The sequence below is a fragment of the Larus michahellis genome, chromosome 11 (genome assembly GCF_964199755.1).
Source record: "Larus michahellis chromosome 11, bLarMic1.1, whole genome shotgun sequence".
In the NCBI taxonomy this organism is placed as follows: domain Eukaryota; kingdom Metazoa; phylum Chordata; class Aves; order Charadriiformes; family Laridae; genus Larus; species Larus michahellis.
The window spans coordinates 4,278,044-4,291,407 of record NC_133906.1 but is presented as its reverse complement, the minus strand read 5'-3'; the positions used below and the strand labels follow the sequence as shown (position 1 = coordinate 4,291,407).

General features: G+C 40.3%; 1 protein-coding gene across 8 annotated transcripts in view; it reads left to right on the top strand.

Annotated features, from left to right (window-relative positions):
• The window catches only part of KCNIP1 (potassium voltage-gated channel interacting protein 1), a 508,397-nt gene that overhangs the window by 445,054 nt on the left and 49,979 nt on the right, over positions 1 to 13,364 (top strand). Inside the window, exon 1 of one of the 8 annotated variants that reach the window (XM_074603596.1) lies at positions 4,864 to 4,929. The exons of the other annotated variants lie outside the window; for them this stretch is intronic. The gene's annotated coding sequence lies outside the window, so the exon portion shown is untranslated. Of the gene's footprint in view, positions 1 to 4,863; positions 4,930 to 13,364 lie in introns of those variants that run through there. 8 annotated transcript variants of the gene reach the window in all.

The following is a 13,364-nucleotide window of genomic DNA, read 5'->3' as shown; positions in this document are numbered from 1 at the left end:
AGCCTGGTGAAATATTGCAAAGATGAACAAGTGCGTCTGTCTGTCTTCCTTAGCTGCTGGCAAAGGATGCTTCTTCCAGGCCAGCATTGGTCCACACTGATGTTTGGGTAAATGTTAAATGCCAGCAAAATGCACTCTTTGCTGTCTAGCAGCTAACCCAGAGGGACAGAGTTTGGAGTTGTTGCTTACAAACAATTGCTGTGTAGGTTCTGGGCTCTGTACAGGTATGTAGGAAGTGCATTTATGTATATCCCAGCATGTCGGTGGGGAGAGGAATTAAGAAATGGAAAGACCTTTCCTTTCCTCCCCTATGATGTGCCATATTCTCTTATGCAGCACAGAAGAGGCATTGACAAAAAGCATCTGCGTTGGCAGGATTACTGAGAAAATCCCAAATGCAAAAATTGACTGGTATCATGGGTATCTTAAAAAGAAAAAGAAAAAAAAACGTGTGAGATGTTGCTGAGGTTGGCAACAGAGTGCTAAGTTGTTCAGGGGCAGAGTAAACTCTTGAGAGAATTACCCTGACGTGAAAGAAAATAAAACCAGAGATTACTGTTAAATGTGGAAATTTCTTGCATGTTTTTTAAAAAAAAAAAAAAAAAGGCAAGTGGGGAGGGAAGAGGGAGAACTAGACATAGGGAGAGAGGTTGAGAAAGGGAGGGAGTGTGAGAACGAGAGAGGGGGAGAGGGAAATGTGCTGTACACTTAGCTGAGCAGTAGGAAGAAAAGCCTCAAACAGAGGATTTCTCAGCTTTAGATGTCTGCCAGTTGTTTGCAGGCACACCAGTAGGTATCTGTGTGGTGCCTTAAAGGATGTGGACTAAAGGCGAGTCGGAGGGACTCCAGACTTTAGGGATTGTGGTGGTGGTGTGCTCCTCTCTGAAACTTTTGCACTACCTCGGGCTAATTGACTTGTCAGATGGTAAGAGAACTTCCAAGTTTTCAAGCTCCTGTTTACTTTTGTTTAAATCTGTTTCAGGAAAGCCACTGTAAGTAGCAGATAGGCTGTGGGAAAGAAAGCATTGTCTGTCAGTGCACTGATTGTCTTCATCTTTATTAAGAATCATACAGGCTGCAAAGAATGAATTATGCTTTATGCTTTATTAAAGACTTTTGTTTGCTTTAGGTATATTGCCATAGCCAGAGAGAATCTGAAGCTGTGATTTTTATTTTTTTTTGCCTCGTATGTTATTTTATCACATTATCTTAATTAATTTTTCTTATTGTTAATTCTTTTTCTGTCTTAAAAATAAATTAGTACCAACCTGGGAAAAGGAGAGTCTCTCTTGGGATAATGGAAGCACAGCTGATAATTAGGTGCATGATTTCATATGGATACCTAAAATAATTTTATTTGTGACATTTGCAGATTAAAGACATGATAGAATGAATGTGAATAAAGCAAAACTTCTCTGTATTTGCTGTTCCAGACACTTCAGCAACGTAACCAGAAGTAAAATAACCTAGGGAGAAATATTTCTGTTTTCATGTATTGAACTGGAAGATTTGGTCTCTCTTCGTCTTACCAATGTAATGAACTTTTTTTTTCTTAAATGTTTTCCTGGCTGAGGAAAGCATATGTGTTTTAACAATTAAGTGAGCTTTGGGGATCATGTTATCTATTCATAAAAGGATGTAGGTATAACTAAATTTTGAATGAAAATAACTTCATGATGAAGGCAATAACATTTTATTATTATTTTTTTTAAAACAAAGGGACCCTCAAGTCACTGAGTGTATTCTTGCTTTGATCATTGACTGTGCCAAGTTTATCTAGCGAAGGAAAAAGCAATGATAACATATTAGCATAAACATTTTATATTGGTATAAACATTCATGTATTATCTTTAAAATATGGGTTAGCTAAGGTTTACAAAAGATTGAACAAAAGTAGAGGAAATTTGTATATTAAATATGTTTTACTGGATAATGTTAAAAGCAAGAAAGCAGATGGAATTTTAACCTTGCTACTGTAAAATCAGTGCTGTCACATAATCCTAGAAATCCTCCTGCAGGATTAGGAACAAATATGAAAACCTGCCTAAATAAAAGATTTATTTTATTTAGACTAAGAGGAGATGTAAATTGGCGTGTATTTGTCACTACCTGAATGTTGATATTCCTTATTGCAAAATTAATACCATGGGAGCTTTCAGTTTACTCCTAGAATGTCACTGGAGTTCAATTACATGATTGCAAATAAGATATCTGACAAAGACAATTAATTTCAAATAATGGCAAGAGAAGTGCTCACCTTAAAAATAAGCTGTCAAGTCAAATTTTGAGGCAATTTCATTGCTACCTGTTTAACTGCAAGGACATTTTTATACCTTCTTTCCAGATCTAATTGCTGTAATTCCGATGTCTGCTCTTTTCAAAGCAATTGCTTTCCCCAGAAGAGTCTCCCTAGTGTTTCCCCAGCAAAGTCAAATATGTGACAGGTGAGGAAGTTGCCTGTTCAAAGATGAAATGAGCAAAAGTGAGCAAATAGTCCCAACTTGTACTCGCTGAACAGCTCTGCATTTTGTTTGCTGTCATCAGTCAATAATCACTCAATCCACACAAATATAGAAAGATTTAGCGCTCTCTTTTAACTCATTATAAGGGAACACTGTCAGAATAACTGTTACACTTAGTTCCTGATTGCTGATGGATTACCTGACAGTGTACAGGAGCATGATATTATAAACCTTTTTTAGCTTTGGATAATTTTTCTTGGAATTACTTTCTTCTGGCTGTAAAACAGTTCACTTGGAGACCAAGATGTGGTATTGGTACTCATTATTTGGTACTCATTAAATTATATAAGCTTGTGTTTTTCCCTTCTGACTCAGTACCTGTGCTAAGAATTACTTATATGTGTAAATAGTAACACTAATGTAATGCAGGTGGTCATTAATGTCGTGCAGTGCAGATTTCAATCACTTGGAAATCTTTTAAGGTGGCATTAAACTCATTTCTTTGATGTGCTAGGTGGCAGCGATGGGAAAAGTACAGTGGGTGCTTACGTTGCAACATAAATATTTCCAACATCTTTATATGCACTAGAAGTGATCACTGCTTTTTATTTATAAACATATAGAAATTCTATGCGCTTTCTCATGGCTGTGTGTAATAACACTAAAATAAGACACTGAAACTGGCTATATTCTTATTCTTTTTTAGAACTAGAATTGCTCTGTCTCCTGCAGATGGAACAGGCTTACTTAAGCAGTGGTCCTTTGTCCTGTTTAAAGGGGGGGAGGGGGGACGGAAGGAAAAAAAAAAAAACCAAAGCAAAACCTGAGTGCTGATTTTTCATTAGTCTAACATAGAAGCAATAATTATGGAGAAGGAAATAGTGTAGAAAGTAATTTGTAAAATGTGAAATTTTAGAATTTGCTGAAGCTGAATGCAGTTTTGCTCTGTTCCACCTTCTCTGTTAGTTACATTCCAGAGGTGAGGTCCTGTTCTTGCTGTCAGTTCATTCATCTGTTTGACTGGAAACAGCTGAAACCAGAGACATTAGTGGCAGTTTTAATCTCCGAGCACAACCTAAAACTGCTAGGCATTTTTTAATAGGAAAGAATTTTTTTCCTGGTTTTTTTTGTTCCACTTGAAGTGCAGGTGGAGCAAGTCTATGTGAAATGATCCCTTGAAACTCAGCCGATCAGAACAGCTCTATTAAGATCAGATCTTTGCCAGTTGCACTGTTGGCGTTTTCTGAATTTTTCATTAAATTGTTCCAATTTGCTTAAAACCAGATGGGGAAGGGGGATATAGTGTCTAGATATAGTTAAGAGGTAAAATTTGCTTAACTGAAAAGTTCTGCAAAGCATGGGGCAATTTTTTTGTGACCCAAATAGATACAGAAATCTTGATAACTTGTTGCTTTATGCTTCTGTCTCACTGTTCTGTCTCTTGGGGGTTCGTGTTTGCTGGCCGTGTCCTTGCTGCCATTCTGTGCTTTGACAGAGCTGCCTTGTTAGGGTAGTTCCCAGCTCCTAAGAGCTACACACATCCACAACCGAAAGGGTGGGCTAAAAGCTGAAAATCAGTTTTCTTTAGTGCAACAATGCATCCACAATTATATGTATTACATATCATTTGGGGAAACACCTGGTGAAACCTTGAACTAACTTATGGTTGAAGACCAAAAACCTTTTCTGTAAAGTGAGAGTAAATTCTGGCTATACATTTGTTTTATGAGTGGGCTTTAACTCAACTTCTTTGCACAACATCCATCCATCCTCCAGGTACCCTTGAAGCACTCATAAATCGTATTTCTTCAAGTTAGAGGGACCCAGAGCAAATATGAATTGTGCTTTTGGACTAGTTCAGTATTGATTCAGTAATACCTATGGCAGAGTACAAACCCCTGAAAGTAAGTAGAGTGAAATATACCATCAAGTATATTGTCAAGGATTTAGCTTTTCAGTGCAGGAAAGCCTTCTTTCTTTAGTTGTAGTCGCTTATTTTATGACAGAAGATTAGAAGCAGATGCTCAAATATTTTTCTTGATTGAATAAATAAATTTACAAATCAGCTATCTCAGATGCTTCAGAGGTTGTTACTGTATGTGTCTGCATGATTGAACAGTATGTCAAAAATATACTGCCAATTGGTAGATTTCAGTTGCCACTGAGAGAAATAGTTTTAATAGGATTGCCAGTGGAGATGGGGTCTTAAAGCCTGTTCCCTGTAACTTCACTAGAACAAGTGCTTCCAAGTCTTTCTCGGCGCATCTGTTTTCACGTGGTGTGTCCAGTACATGATGTAATATGGAGACAGCAGATAAACAATTACCGTTGTAGTAAGTAACCCTTAAAGTAATCCAGACCTTGGAGCTAAAGGCCTGTTCTTTACTTGTCAGCAGCCGAGTTCAAAACAAAACCAGCTGAATCCTGAAGCAGGAACTCTGCCTGAGTTCAGATCCTAAGCTAAGAGGTAAGATTTATAATCTGGTAACTGGTCACCTCCTGTTATTATTGCTTGTGGTACTGTTGCAAGTGCTGGGGCTGGGAATAGCCTAAGACAATAAAATATTGATTTGATTAATGAGGTACTGTATGGTTTTAGGTAATAGTACGTAAAGATTAAAGCCTCTGAAGAGGAGATCAGCTCTGCACATGGGGCGGACCAGGGTTCCTGCTCTGGCCCCCTGAGCCCGGCTCTACAAAGACATTTATTGCCCAGCTGCTACAGATACTAGCTGACCTGCAGTGAAATGTATATTCTGGCTTGTTCTCATCATTTAGTAAGGTAGTACTGATTAATCCAAATGTGGAATAGGAATATTCTTATATAAAAGCTCTTGTGAGAGCATGTTCTTTCCTCTAGCTTCAGCTGGGAACTTCAAACCCACTTCAGAGAAGGAAAGGGGAGAGGTTTGAACAGACTAAAAACTGGAATCCCTTTCTTCTCCAGAGCACCCTGTGAAAGTGCTCAACTATGAGGTAATAGGGACTGAAAATACTGGTTTCAGCCTATTAATGCTGATGGTGCAGAGGCTGTATTAAAGCTGAATTGAGATGTTTCTTTGCATCCTTTCCGGTGATTTCTTTTCTATTATTCTGACCCTTGCATAGATTTTTCTCCATCCATGGCAGAAATCATGCGTTCTTTCTGCCACCCCAGCCTGTTCAGAGACACAGCTGGTGTGAACCTCTGCCATCAGCCAGGGGTGACTTCAGCCCCCATGAAGCAGCCTGTTGTGTAGGGTGCCGTGCTGGGAGGCGCTTCTGAAGAGCCTCAGTAGTGTCAATGCTGGGACGGGTTGGAGCAGTACATGAATCCAAGAGTCCAGTTCCTTTCCCCTCTATGCCAGTTCTCCCCTTTGCTATATTCATGCAATTACTTTTACTTCATAGGCAAGATAAGAATAACTATTATTCATACTCTTCAAACAGCTCCAATGAGAGGTTTTACAAAAATGCAGTCTATAATTACAGTACATCTTCTCTGAAGCACAGGGTAGCAGGCGCCTGCGCACTGCATCTTCGAGCCCTCAGTTACTCTCACTGTAGGATCCTGTTTCTGTTGGTTTCCTTGATGCAGTTTCTCTTTTGTTCTTTCCCACCAGTATGAATTGCCATTTTTTGGTTAATTAAACGGTGTGTCTGGTGCTAGTGCTGGCTGGATCATGTTGCTTGCAATTTTTTTCAATCCTCAAGTTTTTCTGTGCTGTATTCTGGTGTGGCACATTCCTACCTTGACTTTCAGTCATACTCGCTCAGATGAGCTAAGTACAATGCAAATTAAACATTTTTACTTTTAAATACAAGGCAGTGCAAAATAAAATGTTTGTGAAAGTTCCCGAAAATGGCTTCCATTATTTCACGTACTTGCCTTCCTGGCAGGGACCTATTTTTATAAGAAAGGCAGGCACCTGTAAAACTTCTAAAGTTAAGGGCCTTAATATTTTAAGGAAAACAATTGTTAGCCTTAAGGATTGTTGAACTGGACTTCCAAAAACTCCAGTTAGTTGTATGATAGAACATGATATGTTTCAATATGCCACTGAAGTGAGAATATTCCCCTACCTCCTCAGGCCACGTTAGCCTTGTAATGGGCCTGCCACTATGATTGAACTTCCATATTTTAAGCACTGCTCTTTGCAAGGAAAGGTGACTGTTTTGTGTACAGTTCACAAAATCTGAGAGAAAACATGCGTAGTTTGATCTGGGATGGAAATTTTGATGTTTTTATTCTTTGATGAACTTTCCTCTTGTTCTTATATGTGTTATCATCTGCATACGAGGTGGTACACTTCTTTCCTTTTACACATGAAGTCACGTAACTAGTTATGTTACGGGTATCAGTAGCTTTGCTAGGAGGAGTTTTTTGACAAGGCCATCCTGGATCATTCCCCATCTGTGTGAAGAGTTCTGAGGATGCAGTAGCCTTCCCCCTTCCCTCTCAACCCCATCCATTTCCACATCTTGCAGCAGTGTGAGTTTGAATGATTTTAGCCTTCGAGCTGTCCATAAGCTGTGGTGGTGTACGTAAGCAGGCCCGTGTCTTCATGACTCTGTGCAAAGTTGTTATTTTTTTCCTGCTCATGAGAGTGTAGGAAACTGAATCAATTTGGTAGATCGACATTTTGGGCTATGGTTCTTACTGCAACTGTTAAATCCCAGCATCTCCACTAGCTCTCAGGTTTTTCATAGGATATTGGTCTGAGTGAGTTTACGTGATTATTTACTGTTCATCTGGAAACAGTGAGACCCTGGTTCTGAGATAAGTCAGTAAAAATATATTTTTTAAAAACCCAAACAAACAACTAACCTGTGGTGGTTTATCAATTTCAGAGCCTCACTTTTTTTTAGCCAGGGATGTATCATGGGAACATTGTGTTCATATGTCCATGTTTGCATAGGTGTACTACACTTTCAAATACTCAGTTCGTTTAGACACATTGTAAGACAAAGTCCCACATTACAAAGGGAAGCAGTCAGAAGATAAATGCCTGAACTATTGCTACTGCTTAGTCTTAATACTTCTGAGCATGGTCTTGCTTCATGAGGGTATTTTTCATGTCCATATAGTAAAACAACATTGCATAATCTATACCCACAAGGGGACAGATCTAGGGTTGTGCAGCCAAGACTAAACTGACAGTTCCTGTTTTTTCATATGTTGTCTGCACTCTCCTTGCATAGGGTTTTGTCCGTGTAAGTCTGGCGAGCTGCATTGTATGCATTTTTAATCTATTTCGATTTAGCTTTTTTAAAGTTATTCCCACTAATTATTACAAGTTTCCTGTAATGAAATCTCTGAATGTGTAGCAGCACTTCCAGGCATTCCTCTCTCGTCCAGTTAGATGGCCCCTAGACTTCATTATACAAGCAGCCTCTGAAGATTGGTAGCCTTGATACAGCCTGAGCTGTTGGCTCGCAGTTGGGAGTGAATTTTGTTTGCTGCACGTCATCTTCTGATTTCCCAGGCCTGGTGGCATTTGCTAGTGCTTAAGGAGTCTCTCTAGATTAGCTTCTGACAGCCGCTTCTGATGCGCTGTGGCTTTTCTCTCAGCTTCAGCTCTGTTAAGGAGAGGGAGAGGTTGTGACATTGTGGATTAATTGCAGTCATTCCAATCCCCGAGGAACCTAATTTGAGTCGTTCTTGCCATTGCTGTTTTAGCACTGAAGCTTTTAGTGTCCGGCACTCTTTCAGACAGACAATTCAAACCTTTTAACTAGAAGGGATTTGTTTTAGCAGCAGAGATTCTGCCTCAACCTTCTGGATCTATGGTGTGATTTAATTAGTAGCTATAATTACTCATGGCTGTGTGTTTACCAGAGCGTATTGCACTACTGCACTGGTTATACTTTGAAGTTTATTATAGTTGCTCTACTACTAACCTTTCTCTTGAAATAGTAGTTTCTTACTCATTTATGTTCACATTGTAGTAAATCTTCCCATGTTTCACAGCTCTGTCCTGTGTCCTCTTGTGTCTGTGTAAAACTGCCGTGTATGTCTGTACGTGTGCATACCAATTTTTATTTTTCTGGTGCCTTATCAACTTAGTTCTGCTCTTCAGGTCACACTTCCTGGGCTTTCAGATTTAATCTAGATACATACGCTGTTTCTGTCACTGCTGGTTTTGCCTCCTTTTCCACCCTTGTAGAGTTTTGTCGCTCAGCAGCCTTGTAGTGTGACCAGGGTTGCGGAGCTCTCAAACCCAGTGTCTATATGACAGCAGGGTACAGCCCTTCAAGGAGCAAAGCTGTGTTGACTGGCTCTGCTGATCTGAAATTCTACCCTGTCTTTTGCACTTTGCCCTGTTAATGTCACTCTGCTTTTTATCAAAAGTTTATAAATATTACTGCTTTACGGAACCTGTGACCAGACCTGTAGTTCTGCTCTTTAGTGTCTCTGCCCCAGGGCAATCCCACCCTCCCAACTTGGTACTAAAACTACTCGTTCCACTTACTTGAATTTCTGTGTTCAGGCAAGACTAACAGAAACCATGTGTGTAAAAAAGGCAACACTGAAGTTGCTAGCCAGTCATCTTTCCCAGGTAGATTTTCTTGAACATTTACTTTGTCTTTAGCGTGTAGTCTGGTCCAGAGACTTCCCTGCAAGTGTTGAATGTCTCCTTGCTTACTTTGATTAGTGCCTTCCTGCTTAAGCAATCAGGAGCTTGTTTATATTTGATTATTTATTATTAACAGGTAGAATTAACACAGTACCCCTTTTCTAGTGCTATTAATGCTCCTGTTATCTGTCTGTTATTCTAGAGTGGAGAGTTAAGTACTGAGAAGCGGAAAGTGGCAGATTATCATGTCTCCTAAACCATATCAGCAGATATTGATCTCTATAAAAAACAGTATTAAAGTTATTGCCAAAAACTTTAACCTTTCTACAGACGGAATCATATTTTCCCAATTCCCAAGGGACAGTATTGCACTCTATCTTTTCTAAAAGGAAAGGGAGAGTGAAGCAATAAACTGTGGTACTGATCCTGAATTAGAGACTAGCAGCTTCTTCCTTCCTTATGCAAAGATCTGCTTAGAAAACAGTTAACATTCTGCAGCAATTCAGTAAAAAACATCTTTCTTCAGGGATATTCAATAATGCTGAAACTTTCGCGGTTTTTACCTAACAAATTCCTTGAGTGAGACATAACAATTCAGTTACTTAAAAGCATTTTACTTTCCAAATTTGGGGTTAGCATCAGTAGGTACAAGTATCCCACAAGCACCCCATAACTTGCACAGGCACAAAACTGGAAGTCTGTTGGAGGCGTTATACTCACCTGGTCAGAGCCAAAGCTGTAGCTTTTAACTGTTGTTCGGGGTGGGGTGGGTGGGAAGCTGTTATAGGAAAAGTATGTAAATGCTTCATAAAATTATAGGCAAGTATATGTGGAAGGTGAAGAATTCCCCTAGTCTGTCCTCCTGTCTCAAAGCAGGGTTGTACCTGTCTGTGTCAGCCGACAAACTCATTACGAGTATTATGTTGTCTACAGTCTACCAATGGACATAGAGAACAGAGGATTTATTTTATCTCTGTACAAGCCTCATAAAGAGTGTTATGTTTTTTCATGTTCCTCTTTACTGGTCTAAATAACTCTAATTCTTTCAGTCTGTCTTTGTTTGTTACGTGGTTTAGCCTCTGATCACTTCCACTGCTCTTACCCGAAGTATCTCTTGTTAATGCATATCTTTCTTGAAGCTGTGACCTAACTGCCGCTGAGCACAGCAGAGGGATTATTTCACATGGCTGGCAAAGCGTATTCCTTTTCGTATTTCTGGTGAAGTGCTTGTCATCTTTGCAGCAGCACAAGACCGATCATTTATGTTCAGCTTCTGACCCACAGTAATGCGCACATCTCCAGCCCGGCCAGCTGTGTTTGTGTGGTGTATTTGCTTGTTGAAATTGTAACCCTTTGCACTTGTCTTTACTGAATTCCATCTAGTTACCTTCAGGCCTTTTTTCAAATTTGTGAAGGTCTCCCGCCATCCTTTCCAACGTGATGATACCTGTTCTGTTTGATCATCCTGCTTGGTAGCAAACACATTGACCATGAATAGACCCAGGAAAGACTTCAGTGGCGTACTGCGTGATCCTTCCTGTTGTTCTGGTGCTGAACCACTGAGAGCTGCCCTCTGAATTGCTATCCAGCCAGCTTCCATCTACCTCACGGCAGTTTCATAGACCATTCTTTTCCCTGGGTTCCAGAGGAGAATGATATATGAGACAGGGCCAAAAAGTTTTACTCAGACGAAGATGTAATGCATTTGCTGTTTCTCTCCTCTGCATGAGGATGTACTATATAAGTTCAGTTTTGTTCTATGGCAATGTTGACAATTCAGTGACCCACGTTTGTAAGTATACATCACTGGTTGTTCCAGTATTTCCTGAGAACTGAAGACAAAAAAATTATGTGGTCTTGTAATCCTTCCCTCTCCTTTAGCTGTTTGTCTCTTCCAGGACAAACAGAAGTTCCTGTCTTTGGTCTCCCATTTTCCTGAAGAGACAGTGATCACCAGTCCTGGGAAGCTAGGAAGGAACACAGGATGAGAATATGACGGAAGATGTCTTGCACGGCCTGTGTTTTGCATTGTCTTTTGGAGCTCAAACCACGTGTTTTACTTAATCAACGTTGTGCCTTCAAGAGAAAGCCCAAGCACAGCAGACTGCATGTAAGCATTTTGGAGGAGTGAGCATGACTGAAAGTATAGAAGTGCCCTCCATGAAATTCTGCAGCATATGGCCAAGAGAAGAAAGGCATGTGTTTTCAGTGGGATAGACAGAGCGCTGGAGGGGAGATAAAAAGCAAGCTACTCTGTGAAATAGAAGTGCTTATTGTGCTTTATCCGTTAGTGTTTGAAGAACTTGGGTGTTGAGCTGACTTAGAAGTTTGTTAATGGTTTGAAAAGTGCAAACCTTTGTGGTAGTGATGAATCAGCTACATAACCATCTTTATTAGCTATTTTACTAAGCATAACTTCAAAGAGGCCTGCTTGGACCATGGTAGGCATGCAGAAAGAATATACCAACGTACCACAGCAGAACACGTAGATGATAAGCTGTTGTAGGATATTTCTAAAGAGGACGATCTTATGCTTTACCTGTTTTCTAGACCTGCAAGAGAGACTGTGGACTGTAGCATGCTGCATCAAATTCACCTTGTGAAATAGCAAGCTACAGGTAGCCGGTCTACTTCAGAAACACAGCATGCGTGAGGCCAGATTTGATGCCATGTGCTGCACTTGTACCTGCGGATCCACATCATATCAAGTTTCAGTGGGGGTAGATGCAGTCAGGGTGGAGCAGGGCGTAGACTTTGGTGCATGCAGGGCCTGCAAAGCAGATGCTTGTTTTAAGGAAAAGCTAGTGTGGGTTAAGAAAAATATATGCACACCATTTTCTAAACTGAATGGCAGCATGGTTGAAGATGAGTTTGTCCTTGTGCAGAGCTTATTTCTGAGAGGCTGTCAAAGCTATCCTTAATTTATAACCTGTGGAAGTTGGCTACGAAGTTAGAGCTGCCCCAGTGCTACTGCACTAGGTGTCAGGCTGCTTGGCGGATGTGATAATGTCTGTGATTGATTGGTCTGGATCAAATTGGGTACCCTTGATGAGCCTGGTCTTTTGTTTTCTCACTGTTTATTGTCTCTTCCCCTTCAAGACTTTTCTCTGATGTATTTTGGGATGGAAGAGCAGTTGGATGATGGGGGATTCAGGCAGGATTGTGCATCAGTCCCATGCAGGTTACTTTGTTTAGCAGGGAGAGTGTTTCCAAAACAATGTAATCAAAAAACCCAGCCTCCTGAAGGTTAAAGCAGAGATTTTAAGTGTAATCCGGAGAGATTTCATTTTCACAGGAAGATTTTTTTTTTTTTTTGGTCTTTCAAATGTATTACAGGAGCAAAGTTGCGTAGTGTCAACAGATCTGAAGGATCCAGTCTAAGCTCTAAATGTCCTTATCTACTAATCCCACAGGGGGATAGATACAATCTTCGGTGAAGCACATCTTTGCTGATAAATTTAATTAAAATGTATTGGCAAGTTAGAGACACGAGTTGAAGATGTTTTAAATGAAAAGCTAAGTCTATCTGGATGCTGAGAAGTTTTATTTCCTTGCAGTGAGAGCTTGTCATATTGCAGGGGATTAGAATGGATGTCTGAGTTGTGAGCTGCACCTGAATGCAGCCATCCTTTGACTGGTAAAGGTGATGAGGAAGCGGTGGGCTGTTGCTGGAGTGGATGGAGAGCACCAGTGCAAGGACAAGCTTTCTAAGGAAGCCATCTTGTGATACTAAATGTCCTCTTGCAAAACTCCTTTGGGCATACTTGGCTTTGGAGAAGACCAGAATATTTCTGAAGGGGTTGAAATGTCAGCCAGTCTTGTTAGGAAGGAATTCAGACACCTCTCTAGATCCTTCCAGCTCTGTCAGCTACTTCAGATGCCTTCAGGTTTTGCGGCATGTAGACCCTGGCAGGGTGATGTAATTTTTCTCTTCCTTTCAATTGGGCAATTGCTTGTACACCTTAGAGGCTCCTGTAATGATACACTGATCTTATTACGGTGTGTTCTGGAGCTAAGTTAGTGCATGTGCTGATGATACAATGTAGTGTTCTGTCTACTTTAATATATTTAACGCGGTGACTTCCTCCTGTGCAGCAGGCACTGGAGTAGCACAAGAACTGTGTCACTGAGGGAGTGCTAGAATAGTTTTTATCAAATCTAGAAATCCAAACAAACTAGCAGAATATATCTGCTCCAGCTATTTATGGTGTTTACCTATGTCCTGGTTTGGGGGAGCATCTGTTGTCTTACCATTGGCCAACCTGGCCCAAATCACGACAACCTGCCTTCTAATGGGGCATATAACTTGAAATACTGTCTGATAGGTGAAATTCAGGGTGAGGAT